We start from the raw sequence: 17,764 nt of genomic DNA, 5'->3' as shown, positions 1-17,764 counted from the left end.
AACTCACTCTGTAGACCAGGCTGGCCTCAAACTCAGAAATCCGTCTGCCTCTGCCTCCCAAGTGTTGGGATTAAAGGTGTGCGTCACCACCACCTGGCTTCTTTTCTTGTATTTAATATTTTGTTTACATTTCAAATGTTATCCCCCTTTCCAAGTTTCCCCTCTGGAAACCCCCTAGCCCATCCCCCACTCCACCCCTGTTTCTATGATAACAGACTGACTCATGGAATTCCCCTACACTAGGTCATCTGGACTTCACAGGACCAAGGGCCTCTCCTCTCATTGATGCCTGGCAAGGCCATCCTTTGCTATGTATGCAGCTAGAGCCATTAGTCCCTCCATGTGTACTCTTTGGTTGGTGGTTTAGTCCCTGGGAGCTCTGGGGGTTCTGATTAGTTGATATTGTTGTTCTTCCCATGGGGTTGCAAACCCCTTCAGCTCCTTCAGTCCTTTCTCTAACTCTTCCATTAGGGACCCTGTGATCACTCCAATGATTGGCTTGGAACATCTGCCTCTATATTGGTCAGGGTCTGTCAGAGCCTCTCAGGAGACAGCTATATCAGGCTCCTGTCAGCAAGAACTTCTTAGCATTCACAATAGTGCCTAGGTTTGGTAACTGTATATGGGATGGATCACCAGGTGGGACAGTCACTGGATAGCCTTTCCTTCAGTTTCTGTTCCAAACTTTGTCTCTGTATTTCCTCCCATGCATATTTTGATCCCCCTTCTCAGAAGGATCCACACTGTGGTCTTCCTTCTTCTTGAGTTTCATGTGGTCTATGAATTGCATCTTGGGTATTCTGAACTTCTGGACTAATATCCACTTATCAGGGAATGCATACTATGCGTGTTCTTTTGTGATTGGCTTACCTCACTCAAGATGGTATTTTCTAGTTCCATCCATTTGCCTAAGAACTTCATGAATTCATCATTTTTAATAGCTGAGTAGTACTCCATTGTGTAAATGTACCACATTTTCTGTATCCATTCCTCTGTTGAAGAACATCTGGATTCTTTCCAGCTTCTGGTTATAAATAAGGCTGCTACAAACATATTGGAGCATATGTCCTTGCTATATTTTGGGGCATCTTTTGGGTATATGCTCAGGAGTGGTATAGCTGGGTCCTCAGGTAATACTATGTCCAAATTTGTGAGGAACCGCCAGACTGATTTCCAGAGTGCACCAGCTTGCAGTCACACCAACAATGAAGGAGTGTTCCTCTTTCTCCACAACCTCTCCAGCATCTGCTGTCACCTGAGTTTTTTATCCTAGCAATTCTGACTGGTGTGGAGTGGAATCTCAGGGTTGTTTTGATTTGCATTTCCCTGATCACTAAGGATATTGAACATTTCTTTAGGTACTTCTCAGCCATTCAGTATTCCTCAGTTGAGAATTCTTTGTTTAGCTCTATTCCCCACTTTTTAATGGGGTTATTGTTTCTCTGGAGTTTAACTTCTTGAGTTCTTTGTATATATTGGATATTAGCCCTCTGTCGGATATAGGGTTGGTAAATATCTTTTCTCAATTGCCATTTTGTCCTATTGACAGTGTCCTTTGCCTTATAGAAGCTTTGCAATATTATGAGGTACCATTTGTCAATTCTTGATCTTACAGCATAAGCTATTGGTGTTTTACTCAGGAAATTTTCTCCTATGCCTATATGTTTGAGTCTCTTCCGCACTTTCTTTTCTGTTAATTTCACTGTATCTGTTTTATGTGGAGGTCCTTGATCCCTTTGGACTTGAGCTTTGTACAAGGAGATAAGAATGGGTCAATTTTCATTCTTCTACATGCTGACTGCCAGTTAAACCAGCACCATTTGTTGAAAATGCTGTCTTTTTTCCACTGGATGATTTTATCTCCTTGGTCAAGGATCAAGTGACCATAGGTGTTTGGGTTCATGTCTGGGTCTTCAATTCTGTTCCATTAATCTACCTGCCTGTCTCTGTATTAATACTGTGCAGTTTTAATCACTATTGCTCTGTAGTACAGCTTGAGGTCAGGGATGGTGATTCCACCAGAAGTTCTTTTATTGTTGAGAATAGTTTTCAATATCCTAGGTTTTTTGTTGTTCTAAAGGAATTTGCAAATTGCTCTTTCTAACTCTATGAAGAATTGAGTTGGAATTTTGATGGGGATTGCATTTAATCTGTAGATCGCTTTCAGCAAGATGGCCATTTTTACTATATTAATCCTGCCAATCCATGAGCATGGGAGATCTTTCCATGTTCTGAGACCTTCTTTGATTTCTTTCTTCAGAAACTTGAAGTTCTTGTCATACAGATCTTTCACTTGCTTGGTTAGAGTTACCCCAAGGTATTTTATATTACTTGTGACTATTGTAAAGGGTGTCATTCCCCTTATTTCTTTCTCAACCTGTTTATCATTTGAGTAGAGGAAGGCTACTGATTTGTTTGAGTTCATTTTATATCCAGCTACTTTGCTGAAGTTGTTTATCAGCTGTAGGAGTTCTCTGGTGGAATTTTTGGGGTCACTTAAGTATACTATCATATCATCTGCAAATAGTGATAGTTTGACTTCTTCCTTTCCAGTTTGTATCCCTTTGATCTCCTTTTGTTGTCTAATTGATCTAGCTAGGACTTTAAGTACTATATTGAATAGAAAGGGAGAGAGTGGGCAGCCTTGTCTAGTCCCCGATTTTAGAGGGATTGCTTCAAGTTTCTCTCCATTTATTTCGATGTTGGCTATTGGTTTGCTGTATATTGCTTTTACTATGTTTAGGTATGGGCCTTGAATTCCTGATCCTTCCAAAACTTTTACCATGAAGAGGTGTTGAATTTTGTCAAATGCTTTCTCAGCATCTAATGAGATGATCATATGTTTTTTCTTTGAGTTTGTTTATATAGTGGATTTTGTTGATGGATTTCCGTATATTGAGCCATCCCTGCATCCCTGGGATAATGCCTACTTGATCATGATGACTGATCATTTTGATGTGTTCTTAGATTTGGTTTGCAAGAATTTTATTGAGTATTTTTGCATCAATATTCATAAGGGAAATTGGTCTGAAGTTTTCTTTCTTTGTTAGGTCTTTGTGTGGTTTAGGTATAAGAGTAATTGTGGTCTCATAGAAGGAATTGGGAAGTGTTCCTTCTGTTTCTATTTTGTGGAATAGTTTTGAGGAGTATTGGTATTAGATCTTCTTTGAAAGTCTGATAAAAAACTCTGTGTTAAACCCATCTGGTCCTGGCCTGTTGTTGTTGTTACTGTTGTTGTTTGGTGACTTTTAATGACTGCTTCTATTTCTTTAGGGGTTATGGGACTGTTCAGATCATTGATCTGATCTTGATTTAACTTTGGTACCTGGTATCTGTCTAGAAAATTGTCCATTTCATCCAGATTTTCAAGTTTTGTTGAGTATAGGCTTTTGAACTAGGATCTGATGATTTTTTGAATCTCCTCAGTTTCTGTTGTTGTGCCTCCCTTTTCATTTCTGATTTTGTTAATTTGGATACTGTCTCTGCCCTTTGTTTAGTCTGGCTAAGAGTTTGTCTATCTTGTTGATTTTCTCAAAGAACCACCTCCTGGTTTTGTTGATAGTTCTTTTTGTTTCTACTTGGTTGATTCATCTCTGAGTTTGATTATTTCCTGCTGTCTACTCCTCTTAGGTGTAGTTGCTTCTTTTTGTTCTAGATCTTTCAGGTGTGCTGTTAAGCTGCTAGTGTATGCTCTCTCCAGTTTCTTTTTGGAGGCACTCAGAGCTATGAGTTTTCCTCTTCGCACTGCTTTCATTGTGTCCCATAAGTTTGGGTATGTTGTGGCTTCATTTTCATTAAACTCTAGAAAGTCTTTAATTTCTTTCTTTATTTCTTCCTTGACCAAATTATCATTGAGTAGAGTGTTGTTCAGCTTCCATGTGTATGGGGGCTTTCTGTTGTTTTGTTGTTATTGAAGACCAGCCTTAGTCTGTGGTGATCTGATAGGATGCATGGGATCTTTTCAATTTTCTTGTATCTGTTGAGGCCTGTTTCGTGACCTATGATATGGTCAGTTTTGGAAAAGGCACCATCAGGTGCTGACACGAAGGTATATTCTTTTGTTATAGGATAATATTCTATAGATATCTGTTAAATTCATTTGGTTCATAATTTCTGTTAGTTTCACTGTGTCTTTATTTAGTTTCTGTTTCCATGATCTGTCCATTGCTTAGAATGGGGTGTGGAAGTCTCCCACTATTATTGTGTGCAGTCCAATGTGTGCTTTGAGCTTTAGTAAAGTTTCTTTTATGAATGTGGGTGCCCCTGCATTTGGAGCATAGATGTTTAGAATTGAGCGTTCATCTTGGTAGATTTTTCCTTTGACGAGTATGAAGTGTCCTTCCTTATCTTTTTCATAACTTTTGGTTGAAAGTTGAATTTATTCTATATTAGAATGGCTACTCCAGCTTATTTCTTGGGAACATTTACTTGGAAATTTTTTTCCAGCCTTTTGCTCTGAAGTAGTGTCTGACTTTAACACTGAGGTGTATTTCCTTTTTGCAGCAAAATGTTGGGTCCTGCTTACATATTCAGTCAGATAGTCTATGTTTTTTTATTGGGAAATTGAGTCCATTGATGTTAAGAGATATTAAGGAAAAGTGATTGTTGCTTCCTGTTATTTTTGTTATTAGAGGTGGAATTCTGTTCATGTGGCTATCTTTTTTAGGGTTTGTTGAAAGAAGGTTACTTTCTTGCTTTTTCTATCCTTTGTAGGGCTGTATTTATGGAAAGATATTATGTAAATTTGCTTTTGTCATGGAATAGCTTGGTTTCTCCATCTATGGTAATTAAGAGTTTTTCTGGGTATAGTACCCTGGGCTGGCATTTGTATTCTTTTAGGGTTTGTATGATATCTGCCTGGGATCTTCTGGGCTTTTAGAGTCTCTGGTGAGAAGTCTGGTGTAATTCTGATAGCCTTGCCTTTATATGTTACTTGACCTTTTTCCCTTACTGCTTTTAATATTCTTTCTTTGTCTTGTGCATTTAGTATTTTGATCATTATGTGACAGGAGGAATTTCTTTTCTGGTCCAAACTATTTGGAGTTCTGTAGGCTTCTTGTATATTCATGGGTATATCTTTCTTTAGGTTAGGGAAGTTGTCTTCAGTAATTTTGTTGAAGATATTTACTGGCCCTTTAAGTTGGGAATCTTTGCTTTCTTCTATACCTATTATCCTTAGGTTTGGTCTTCTCATGGTGTCCTGGATTTCCTGTATGTTTTGGGTTAGGACCTTTTTGTATTTTGCATTGTCTTTGACTGTTATGTCAATGTTTTGTATGATATCTTCTGCACCTGAAATTCTCACTTCTATCTCTTGTATTCTGTTAGTGATGTTTGCATCTATGACTCCTGATCTCTTTCCTAGGTTTTCTATCTCCACTGTTGTCTCCCTTTGTGATTTCTTTATTGTTTCTAGTTCCATTTTTGATCCTGGATGGTTTGTTCAATTCCTTTACCTGTTTGATTGTGTTTTCCTGTAATTCTTTAAGGGATTTTTGTGTTTCCTCTTTAAGGTCTTCCACCTATTTTCCTGTGTATATTTCTTTAAGGGGGTTATTTATATCCTTCTTAAAGTCCTCTGTCATCATTGTGAGATATAATTTTAAATCTGAATCTTGTTTTCAGGTGTGATGGAGTATCCAGGACTTTCTGTAGTGGGAGAACTGGGTTCTGATGGTGCCAAATATCCTTGGTTTCTGTTGCTTATGTTCTTGCGCTTACCTCTTGCCATCTGGTTATCTCTAGTGCTACCTTCCCTTGCTGTCTCTGACTGGATCCTGACCCTCCTGTGATCATGGTTGTGTCAGAACTCCTCAGAGTACAGCTGTCTCTGTGATCCTCTGATTCTGGGATCCTGGGATCCTGAGATCCTAAGTGTGTCAGAGCTCCTGGGAGTCAAGCTGCCTCTGGGATCCTCAAATCCTGGTGTGACCAAGCTTGTGGGATCCTATTGTGTCAGAGCTCCTGGGAGTTAAGCTTTCTTTGAGTGTTGCAGGGGTAGGTGGGGAGCCAGAGCCCTAGGTTTGCTCTAGGCACAAGTACAGCCTGGAAGGAATCAATGCCTCTGGGCTTGTCTGGGGTTTGTGTTTCCCTGGTTCCTGTGGGGGTTCCAGTTACACTGGGTGTTGGAAAAGATGTTGTGGCCTCCACTGTGATCTTGAGTGTGTCAGAGCTCCAGTGCTCCTGGATGTGTCTGATCTCCTGGGAATTGAGCTTCCTCTATGATCCTGTAATCCTGTGATCCTGGGTATTTCAGAGCACCTGGGAGTTGGACTCCCTATGGGTGTTGTAGGAGTGGATGCAGAGCCAGCACCAAGGGTCTGCTCAGGGCACTGGCTCAGACCAGAAGGAATCCATGCCACTGGCCATTCAGGGGTTCCTATGTCCCTGGATCCTGGGGGTCCAAGTTAATCCCAGTGTTGGGGCAAATGTTGTAGCCTCCTCACCTGTGATCCTGGGTATGTTAGAGCACCTGAGCTTATTCTGGGTGTTGTGGGAGTGGATGCAGAGCCAGAACCCACCCAAAGTCTGCTCAGGGCACTGGATTAGACCAGAAGAACAAAAGCCTTTTAATTAATTCTTTTACCATCAAATCTTGTAACTTTTTTCAGGCCTGAAAAGAAATGCTAACTGGAACTCTATTGGTATTATTAAAATCAATTAATTTAACAAAAAATTGACATCTTTTAAAATATATTATTCCATATGAAACTCATTATTTGTATTTTCTAATCAGTTATTAATATTTTAATAAAAAATTTAAAACTATCAGAAAAATTTAGATGTAATTATCTAAAGGTATTTTCAACATCTTTTAAAATCCTTATTAGATATTAATTTTCATTATGTTAAACAATACATATGCACATCATCTAGATGCACATGGATACATATACATACATACATACATACATACATACATACACACACACCAGATAGGTAGGTAGGGGCTGGGGAGGTCGATAGATGGATGATGGATAGTTAGAGGGAGGGAGGGAGGGATGGATGGATGGATGGATGGATGGATGGATAGATAGATAGATAGATAGGGTGATGGATAGATGTTCGAATGGATAGATGGATATGTATATATATACTGAACATGACTAAAATATTCTTTCCATCAACAGATATTTAACTGACATCAGCTATTTACTGCACATTGTGCCAGACTTGGGCAACACAAGAAAAAACATAAATAGAGCAAGTTTCTGACCTCACAACTTAGAGGAGGAGCTAGACACTGATAACAGAGGCTTTTAGCCACATATCACAGAGTTTCTAGAGGAATGTCTAATCACATAAGAATTAAGCCAAAGTAGATTTCCCAAGGGGTAAGTATTAAGCTGAAATTAATATGTTAACTAAGTATGGAAGTCCCTGCTATTCAGGTCACAATCCACCATGTCCAGACAGCTCTCCAGGCTCGGCACAAAATGGAGGATGCCCTTTCTCAGTGTGGTTTCCCCTTCTCCACTGACCTTCTCTGGAGAATGTCTCTAAGCACAGGTGCCTGACCTTATCTGGAGAATGACCCTGCACCAGAGCTTCCTGCAAGTGGCATGATTCAGCACCTAAGTCCCTCTTGGCCCCTCATACCCTATGATAATTAGGTACTGTGTCATGACCAATTAGTTCTTCCTGACTCTAACCTCTCAAATGTCTGAGGAAAAGTCACATAAAACCTGCCCAGCAGGTTCCTGAAATTCCTCTTCATGTAAATGAAGCATTCCCAGGCCTCTGCCCACAGCAATAACGTACACCCGCATTGGAAATCCCCACCACTCCCCAAGACATATATAGCCCTTGTTCACCCTGAATAAAGTTGAGCTGTCTCACTGAAGCTGATCCCAGAAGTTAATCTTTTAGTATTCTTAGCCTTCTGAACCCTGACCCCCACTTCTGCTCCCTTTGTCCTCGAGGGCCAGTGGCCAACAGCCTCCAAGGGGAAGAGAAAGCCACAGTGAAGCAGAGGGCTAACAGAAAAGCTGTCAGGACAAACACAGCAACCTGTGTGCACACTCTAGAGCAGAAAGAAGTTTACATTAACAGGGGAATGGTGAGGGCTCCATTGGACTCGCAGTTCAGAGAACAGAATACAGGCTGCTACTAAGGAGGCTGTCTTGGTAAGTTGGTGTCCCCTGTCCTTAGGGCTTTGAGGGTTCAGGGATGAGTTTTGATGTGTATCTTATGGACCTGAAAAGCTTCAGAGTTGGGGTGATCATACCAGTCCCAATCAGGAGAATGAGTTGAATAGAGCATTCGGAAAACTGCTACTACAGTCTAGACAATCATAGCTTAGAGGAGAGTGTTAAGAGGTAATGAAAAATGACAAGAAGCGGGAGGGACTTTGAAGTAAATTGCAACCAAAAGAACATAGTGATGACTTATATCTTGGAACGAGACAGACCACTTCTAGAAAGGCACACATACACACACCCATTTGTATGTGTGTGTGCAAGAAGTACATGTGCACATGTATGCACATGCATATGGAGACCAGAAGACAACCTCAGGTGTCAGTCCTTAGGAGCCACCTTGCTTTGTGAGACACGGTCTCTCATTGGCTTGAAGCTCAATGATTTAATGAGGCTGCCTGGTGAGCCCCAGCAACCTGCCACCCCCACATTGGGATTGCAAGCATGCCACCACACCTGGCTTTTGTATGTAGGTTCTGGGGACTAAACTTTGATCAGGAGAAGACAGAATACCTTTTGGATATCTGGTCTGTCCAAATGAATACATCATACTATCATTCTTCCAAGGACAGAGAGCACATAACGTACAGTAGATACAGTCTGGGTTAAATATTCCCCTGAAGCAATTTGGAAGACAAATGCACATACATCTATTAAAAATACTTTTGTGACTACTACATAAATGTTACAAAATAATGCATGTGGAAAGGATGAGTTTAATCAGGACCAATTGCAATCTCTGGGATCCTCCAATGTGCTTGGCACCCTATAGCTTAATTGCTACAGGAAAATCTATGTGCTCTAACAATCAGAATCCAAAGTAATTGACTAAATGGTGTCATATCTAACAGCCAAAATATTTCTTTGAGCAGGGTTAAATTTAATAAAAGGAAATTGTACGTGCAGAATAATATGCGAACAGAAAAAGATAATTAAAGCAGACCTGGGTTCAGTGCATCTGCACCATTTCCGTCTAAATTTGATACTGAATCACCTTCAGTTCCATTTTGGCTTGACTTGAAATGCTTTTCTTCCCTCTTTTCAGTGAACGGATAACAATGTTTTGTTATTCTGCCAAGTCTACTTCCACCTATGACCTGCTAATTAGCTGCAGACTGACCTCTAGTGCCAAAGGGGAGCAACTGCCCTTCAGTGTGACCCATTTGACAACCCTGTGCTGCTATTAAAATGCCATGATGACCTGGACATAAAGTCATGTCAAATCTCTAGCAATTGGAAGGTTGTTAAAATCCTCCCATGTCAATGAAGAAGCTTCTAGTTCTCTTGACACAAAGCTGATTGATGGAAAACTCAGTTCACCGCGATTTGAGAATTCCCTACAAATGCAATGTCTTTTTCTTAATTGTTTTCTTTATTAAATGTCTTGGAAATCTTGGAAACATTTAATAGTTATTTTAATTACACCATGTCCTGTAAACTGTAAGGCATCCTGAATGACTCTTCTGTGGGGGTTCAAATGAGAAATGTCCTCCCAAAGCTCAGGCATTTGGACACTTGATCTCCAGTTGGTGGAGGTGTTTGGGGAGGTTCAACCTCGCTGGAGGGAACATGTCCTCTGGCGGGGTGAGCTTTGAGAGTTTATGGCCTTGCCCAACTTGTAGTTTCTCTCTGCGTTTGTGTGTGGTTCTAGCTGACTACAGCCATGCCTTTCTGAGATTACAGACTCTCCTCTGGAAGAGGAGCCATCTTCTTTCTATAAGTCACTTTGGTAATAGTGTTTTTATAACAGCAGTGAAAAGTGAGAATCCAGCCATGGGAGGACACTGGGGAGGAGAGACAATGGAATGGGTATTCTTTGTGGGAATGATCTGTACGAATGTCATAGCAGAACAATGGCTCCATAAAGACGTGGACTGATCCTGTAAACCCGAGAACATGTTACTTTACATGAAAGATTTTAACATGTGATTAAATTTAGCATATTGAGAAGGGGAGAGTCTACAGAATTATTGAGAGAATTCAGATTGTGGGAGTCCTTAAAGATGAGGCAATGGGCTACAGAAGAGATGCAAGGTCAGAGGGAAGGGCCAAGAGCCACAGGTTGGGAGAAAGTCCTGGAAGGAGGAAGTGGCTTCTCCCCACACCTCCAGGAGTAAGGTGGCTGCCCCATCCGATTTGGACTTTTAACCGCAGAGCTATAAAACGGCATTTGTTTTAGGCCACCTGGTGGAGCTCATCCACCACCTTTACCCTGATTACTAAGTAATCTTTTTCATGCTATGGTCAATATGTGTTAGTAGGTCTAGCTATCTTCTTGTTCTCTTTTGTTTTCCTAGAGATGGTAGTAAGGAACTGCACGGATCATGACTGCGGCTGCAGAGGTAACCTGATGATGTCACTCCACGGAACTCACAGTGAAAGGAGAGAACTGACTCCTGCAAGCTGTCATCTAACTTCCACATGCCCATCATGGCAGGTGTGCACAAGAACACACACGTACACATACACACTCTCACATGTGCACACACACATCCACACACTTTCACAGGCACATGCACCGGCATGCACAGGCACACACACACACACTCACATGCACAGGCATATGCACACACACACACACACACACACACACACACACACCCCACCCGTACCACCACCACTACCATCTTCATAATCAACAATAATAATATTAATAAATGTAGTTTAAAAGAGCTAAGCATTGCTGCACATTTAATGTGGAGGTGGTTTCTGTTCTCACTGAAGGTGCAGTCCCGGGAGGTTGCACACTCATTCACACCTGTCATACCCTACATGTATTTCTATTATCATACCTGATATAAGAAAGACTGAAGGCCTTCAGGCCAAGGGCATTAAGCATCTTGTTCACCTTGTATCCCCAATGCCCAGAAAAATGCTGAATGCAAACGCATGTTGGATAACTTAGTCATGAATGCCTTTCAAAGAGATACAGTACTGATCTCCTGAGAATGATTCCAGGGGAATGTAACAGGAAGGCATTTAGAGACCTTAGTCTTCAGCATCCAGCAATAGCTGTTTTGTACCTGAAATCAGAGGAAAATTCCATTACTGATCTGTTGTGTGGATTTCAAAATAGTTCCTGTCCTTTGTTCATTTCTTGTGGTCCTTAATTTTGAACCTATAAAAACAGACCCTTGGCCTGCGTAGACACTGCTCTTCTCCTCCTCCTCAAGGCCACCAGCGAGACTATTTCAGAGGCTTCTTGGCAGGTGGGTTATCAAATGTCACAAATCACTAATGTAAGCCCAGGCAAGGAGGCTCTTTAACCATCATTTTATTTTACAGTTTTGTGTCTGAATTTATTATCTAACTATCTCCATCTCCTCCAGTTGATGTACTAGAATATGAGGGAAAATGTCTCATTATCGAACTAGATCCTCCCGAATCAAGTGGTGAGTAGAAACGTCTGGCGTTGTGCAGCTGTGGGTTTCAGGAACAAAGGGAGAGAGAGATGTCAGTCATTTCTCTTTAAAAAGCTCAAATGCCATTTTCTTATGACAATGACATACACTCTTTGTAGCGGTGTTCCTGCCGCCTGTGCCCTGCAAGTCTGTCCATCCTCCAGCTCTGAGCTGGGTTATCCTGCCCTAGCTTGTGGCTATTCATCTTGCTCCATCCTTTACTCGATCTACCATTGCATAATTAATTAATAATTTGTGCAATTGTCTGCTTAATAGCTGCCTTCTCTTCTATACATAGAAGCTCCATGAGGGCAGGGAACCTATCTAATTCTCACTGTGTTCTTGGTTCCCAAACATTCTTTGTCCAGAGTGGATGATTAATGAATAATCTGTGTGAATGAGAATAGAATGCCTATACGCCTTGTGCAGATGAAAAAGAACACATTTACAAAGCTGATTTCTAATTTTAAAGACATTATTCTATGCACAATTTTTTGGTTTTCTCTCTTGATAGTGTCTAGAATGTCTCAATTATTTTATTTTTAAACGTCTTTTATTATTTATTGCATTTATTTATGTGGATGGGTGCCGTGGCCTACATGTGGAGGTCAGAGGACAACTCGCAGGAGCTGGCTCTCTCTTCCCACTATGTACATTCAGGGACTGAACACAGGTTGCCAAGCAATTTAACCACAGAAACGTCTCAGCAGCCCTTCTTTGAGTTAAGAAGCTCACTGGCTGGCTCAGTCACTGTCCTATTGCTATGAAAAAGACACCATGATCAGAGCAACTCTTGGGAGAGAAAGCGCCTCACTGGGGCCAACTTATGGGAGAGAAAACACCTCACTGGGGCCGGCTTGCACTTTCAGAGGCTCAGTCCATCATCATCATCTTGGCAGGGAGCATGGCAACACATGATGCTGGAGCAGTAGCTGAGAGCTATATCCTATCTACAGAGAGGGGGAGGGGGAGGGGTGAGGGAGGGAAGGGTGAAAGCAAGAGCGGGAGAGGAAGGGAGGGAGGGAGGGAGGGGGAGAGAGAGAAATAGGGAGGCAGGGAGGGAGGGAGGGAGAGGGGGAGAAGGTGGAGTGACTATGGACTTTTGAAGCCTCAAAGCCCACTGCAGTGACACACTTTCTGCGATAAAGCCATATTTCCTAATCCGCATAATCCTTTCAAGTTTTCAAATAATGCCACTTCCTGGTAACTAAGCATTCAAATATTATGAGCCTATGAGAACTCAGGATCTATTCCCAGCACCCACAGGGTAGCTCAATACCACCTGTAACTCCTGTCCCAGGGAATCCACTTCCCTCTTCTGGTCCTTATATTCATTGGATGCATGCGGTGCACAGAAATTCATGCAGACGAAACAGTCATAAATGTAAACTAAAATACATTTTAATTAACAAATAAACTAGGAGAGTTAAACAAGAAAATCCACTAGTGGAGACATAAGCACGGTGTGTTCGGTCATCTTTGCATCTTTGTGATTAAAATACCCGACTGAAACAGCTAAAGACAGGAAGGGTTTGTCCGTCGGTCCGTCCGTCCATCCGTCCGTCCGTCCGTCCGTCCATCTGTCTGTCTGTCTGTCTATCTGTCTGTCTGTCTGTCTGTCTGTCTTCTCTCGTCGTTTCAGAGGGTCCCTGTCCATCTTAGCAGGACAAACGTGGCAGAGCAGCTCCATGCTGCTGGGGCATGACGCCTCAGCTCCTGGTCAGCAGAGTCAAAGAAGCAGAAACAACACGCTAGAACAGCAGCGGGTATGGCCTTCTGAGACCGCCCCCTACTGGCCTACACCAGCTAGGGCCACCGGCGGGGAACCGGGCTTCAGGGCATGAGCCTACCTACGGGGGATTCAGATGCCAAGGATGACTGACAGCAAGCAAGCATGTAGAAAGACGTTCCGTGTCGTCATCTGTCGCTGCAGAAGCTGAGAAAATCCTTGTCACGCCTGTTAGAATGTCCTTAGTCTTAACACATATTGCTACCTGAAGGGAGTCTAACCGAAAGGCCACATGTGTGTGAAATTCTGGAAAAAGCAGAACTCTAGCGACAGTTAACAGGTTAGCAGGGAGCAGGAATGACGGGGTGAGGAGGGAAAACTCGGGCAGGGAGAACTCAGGGAGCAAGATGGTTTAGGATAAGACTACAGTGGTTGTGATGGTTCAGTATGTACTTGTCAAAGCCCACACAATGCAAACAGCCCCAAGAACAGCCCTGTTAGAAGCAGCTAAGCCAGAGAGGCAGAGCCAGCCAGGCCTTAGAGACTGAAGCGCATGCCCGCCCGCCCGCCCGCCCGCCGGACAAGCTGAACGGGGCCACCGGTATTGACGTTTGTTCTATGCCTTTTGGTCTTGCTTTGGTCCTGGGTTTTATCATTACTCCCGAAGTTGCTCCTTTTTGAAATGATAATGTATATTTGCATGTTAAAAATACATAAGTTGTTCTTTGTATTGTTTTGTTTTTAATTTCACAGGGAGTCACAGGGAAGTTGCCAAAGAGACTTTGGACTTAGAAACAGTATCGAGCTTATTAAAGACTGTGGGGACTTTTGATGCTGAACTAAATGCACTTTGCATCAGGATGTGGCCAAGAGATTATTATTTAGAACAAGGGGAAGAAGTTGGTGGTTTTAATGACTGTACCCTCTAGAGCAGTAAGCCAGAACAGACTCTCTTCCCTTAAGTTGATTTTTTGCCCATGGTACTTTATTTTTGTCACAGGGACAGGAAAGTAATGTGTCAGAACCCTGACACGAAGTATGATGTCATGATTTGGTTTTGTATGTTTGTCAGTCAGAACAAATATAGCACTATGATGGAGCATGGTGACACAACCAAACATTCTGCTTTAATGCCTAACTAATACTTGTGATCTCATTCACTAACAAACAGTTGCAAAGCAGCAGAACAGTTGCATGGAGGAGAGAGTTAAACCGCACAGAGAGCCCCAGTCGCAAGATCAAGGCCAGACCTTCGGGGTTGTGAGATTCGTGAACTGCTATAACCCGAAGAATTTGCCACTAATTAATCTAATTAATTAATTACCCAAATGTCACTACTTCCCTGCAGCATTACAATGAACATCATCCTGAACTCGTACAAATCATTCATAATTAGGAAGATTAGATAGGTTTAGGTTAAACACTGGAAACTTTCATGACCTTGATGTTGTCATGGAAACCGGACACTACCCTTTCTGAAGATCTCAACACGTTTGCAAAGAGTCTACCTCCTCTGCAGTCTCAGCACTACAGCGCCCTCCATTGGGCCAAATACTGTATGGCTTCTCATTTACATCCTGGCCTTGGTACTCTTGTGCTCTTCCCCTTGTGTGTCTAAAAAGCATACCTAAGATGTACAGCCTTCAAAGACCAACAGTGACCAACCGGGAGCAGAAATGTTTTCCTTCATTTCCACTTTGTTGAATGTGTTACGTTGAACCTAACAGCTATATGCTGTCATCGCGTGTTTCTATCTGTGGACTACCATAAGTCTCTCGTTATTTGTAGTTAATGTTAATTAAATATGGAGCTGTATAGGTCTCCAGTTGTTTATGGCATGGTGCTGAGATCTGCAAACCTGTGGTGTGGGCAAGCCAGCATGGGTTTTATTCTCATCGTGGGCATTACTACCTAAGAAGCCATGGGCAAATCCTGTCAAGCTCTGGTTTTCTTTCTTTTTTTTTTTTTTTTAAGATTTATTTATTATATGTAAGTACACTGTAGCTGTCTTCAGACACACCAGAAGAGGGTGTCAGATCTCATTATGGGTGGTTGTGAGCCACCATGTGGTTGCTGGGATTTGAACTCCGGACCTTTGGAGGAGCAGACAGTGCCCTTAACCTACTGAGCCATCTCACCAGCCCCAAGCTCTGGTTTTCTTGACAGGAAATGAAGAGAACAGAAATGCTGGTTCCTTGGAGCTATTGTGGGTTAAAAGGAAATCATGTAAATCTGCATGTTAATGCTGGAGATCTGATACGGAAATGCTCGGTTCGTGTTGATTGTGGACAGGTCTTGGTGTTACTTTCAGTCTTCCTTCCTGTCACCCAGCTTCACTGGGTCACTGTCACCTAGAGACCACACTGGAAGTCAACGAGTACAGAAATCACCACAGAGATCTAGAAATAACTACTGTGCCACCAAATCCACTCCCCTGCTCTTCTGGGTTTTAATTTAGCTCACAAAGGATCTATTTTCATTGTTCTTATTTCCCCAATAACTTCAAGAAAACCTAAAATTCAAATTAATGTTATAATATTTCTATCCATGGAAATAGTAAAATAGAGTTGTTATAATTTCCACTGCCTTACATCTTTCTCTTTAGAGGCATATTCTGGCAAGAAAACAAACTAAAATTTTTCACAACGCTACATTTTTTTAATAGAATTTCTAAATTTATCTGTCAGTGTTGATAATAAAAAAGGCTATTTTTTCATGTGTTTTTGCCAATGGGGGTGAGGCAGGCTGCTTTGAATGAAGAAGGAGGATAGGCAGGGTCATTGTGGTCTCTTTCTACTACCTGTGGATGAAGATGTAGAACTCTCAGCTCCTCCTGCACCATGCCTACCTGGATGAAGATGAGAACTCTCAGCTCCTCCTGCACCATGCCTACCTGGATGAAGATGCAGAACTCTCAGCTCCTCCTGCACCATGCCTACCTGGATGAAGATGAGAACTCTCAGCTCCTCCTGCACCATGCCTGCCTGGATGAAGATGTAGAACTCTCAGCTCCTGCTGCACCATGCCTACCTGGATGAAGATGTAGAACTCTCAGCTCCTCCTGCACCATGCCTGCCTGGATGAAGATGTAGAACTCTCAGCTCCTGCTGCACCATGCCTACCTGGACCCTGCCTTGCTTCCCACCATGAGGATAATGGACTAAACCTCTGAACCTGTAAGCCAGCCAGGAAAATTAAATGTCTTCCTTCATAAGAGCTGCCTTGGTCATGGTGTGTCTTCACAGTAATGGAACCCAAACTAGAACACACAGCCTCACTTCTCAGAACAAATCCTGAGCTAATCACTCCACTACTTGCCACGGCATTCACAACAAAAGCAACATAAATGAGGAGTTTGTTCTGGCCCACAGAGCGTCGAGGTGATGTCACGTTACCCACAGTTAGCAAGCACAGAGAGATAGCTGCTGCTCATCTTCATTTGTCGTTTTCTGTAGCAGTAAGTTTAGGTAAACTGCTTTCACTCCCAGTGGGTCTCACACCCGCACCCGCTTAGGAGCTATCCAGACTTGCAACTGAAAGATACACACACACACAGTTCATTTTTGACATGCCATGACTTGCTCAAAGGCTGGGCACTCCTCAACCTGCCCCCACCCCTGTACTCCTGAGACTCCCAAACCATCCCATGCTCCCCCAGGCCCAATGGGGAAGTGGCCAGTGGCCACTTACCGGAGTTCTCACGTGGCTGGTTGCCTTTCTCTCCTGTAGCTCTTATGTCCCATTCTTCTCCCCTGAGTCATGGCGATTCTCTGTCTTCCTTTCAATTCCTAGCCCATGCAAATCTAAAGGTCCCGCCTCAGTCTACCTGCCCAGCCATTGGCCATTGGCTCTTTATTGATCAATCAAAAACCAATTAGAGACAAGGACCTTCAGTGTTTAGACACAAAGATTTCCGATTTTGGAGGCCAGATTAGTTCAAAACATTGGAACCAATCCCTAACACTTTCTGTTCAGTCCAGGATTCCAGCCACATTCAGAGTGGGTCTTCCCACTTCAGTTAAACTGCTCTGGGAACATCCTCGTAGGCCTCATTGTCACCTGAGAAATCCTAAACACCATCAGCTGAAGGTCAAAATTAACTACCAAAGTGCCCATCCTTGGTTACAGCAATGTTATTTTCCAGATTGGAGATAGCTCAGCAGTAAAGGTGCTTCCTGCCAAGCCTGACCACCTAAGTTTGCTTCCCAGTACCGATGTGTGCTCCAAGTTGTTCTCTGACCTCCACACAAGTGCTGGAAGGAACACATGCCCAGACACACACACACACAACACAACACACACACACCAAACTAATTAATTAGTTAATTTTTTAATAAGTTAAGATCATCACTTCCCTTCCAGTATAGGAAATGTATCATCCACAGGGGAGATTTCCGCTGGCCTTCCAGAAGAGACAAGGATAAGTCAGAGAATCC

Source organism: Mastomys coucha, unplaced genomic scaffold (genome assembly GCF_008632895.1).
Source record: "Mastomys coucha isolate ucsf_1 unplaced genomic scaffold, UCSF_Mcou_1 pScaffold16, whole genome shotgun sequence".
In the NCBI taxonomy this organism is placed as follows: Eukaryota; Metazoa; Chordata; class Mammalia; order Rodentia; family Muridae; genus Mastomys; species Mastomys coucha.
The sequence above is the reverse complement of the archived record's forward strand: the minus strand, read 5'-3'. Positions refer to the sequence as shown.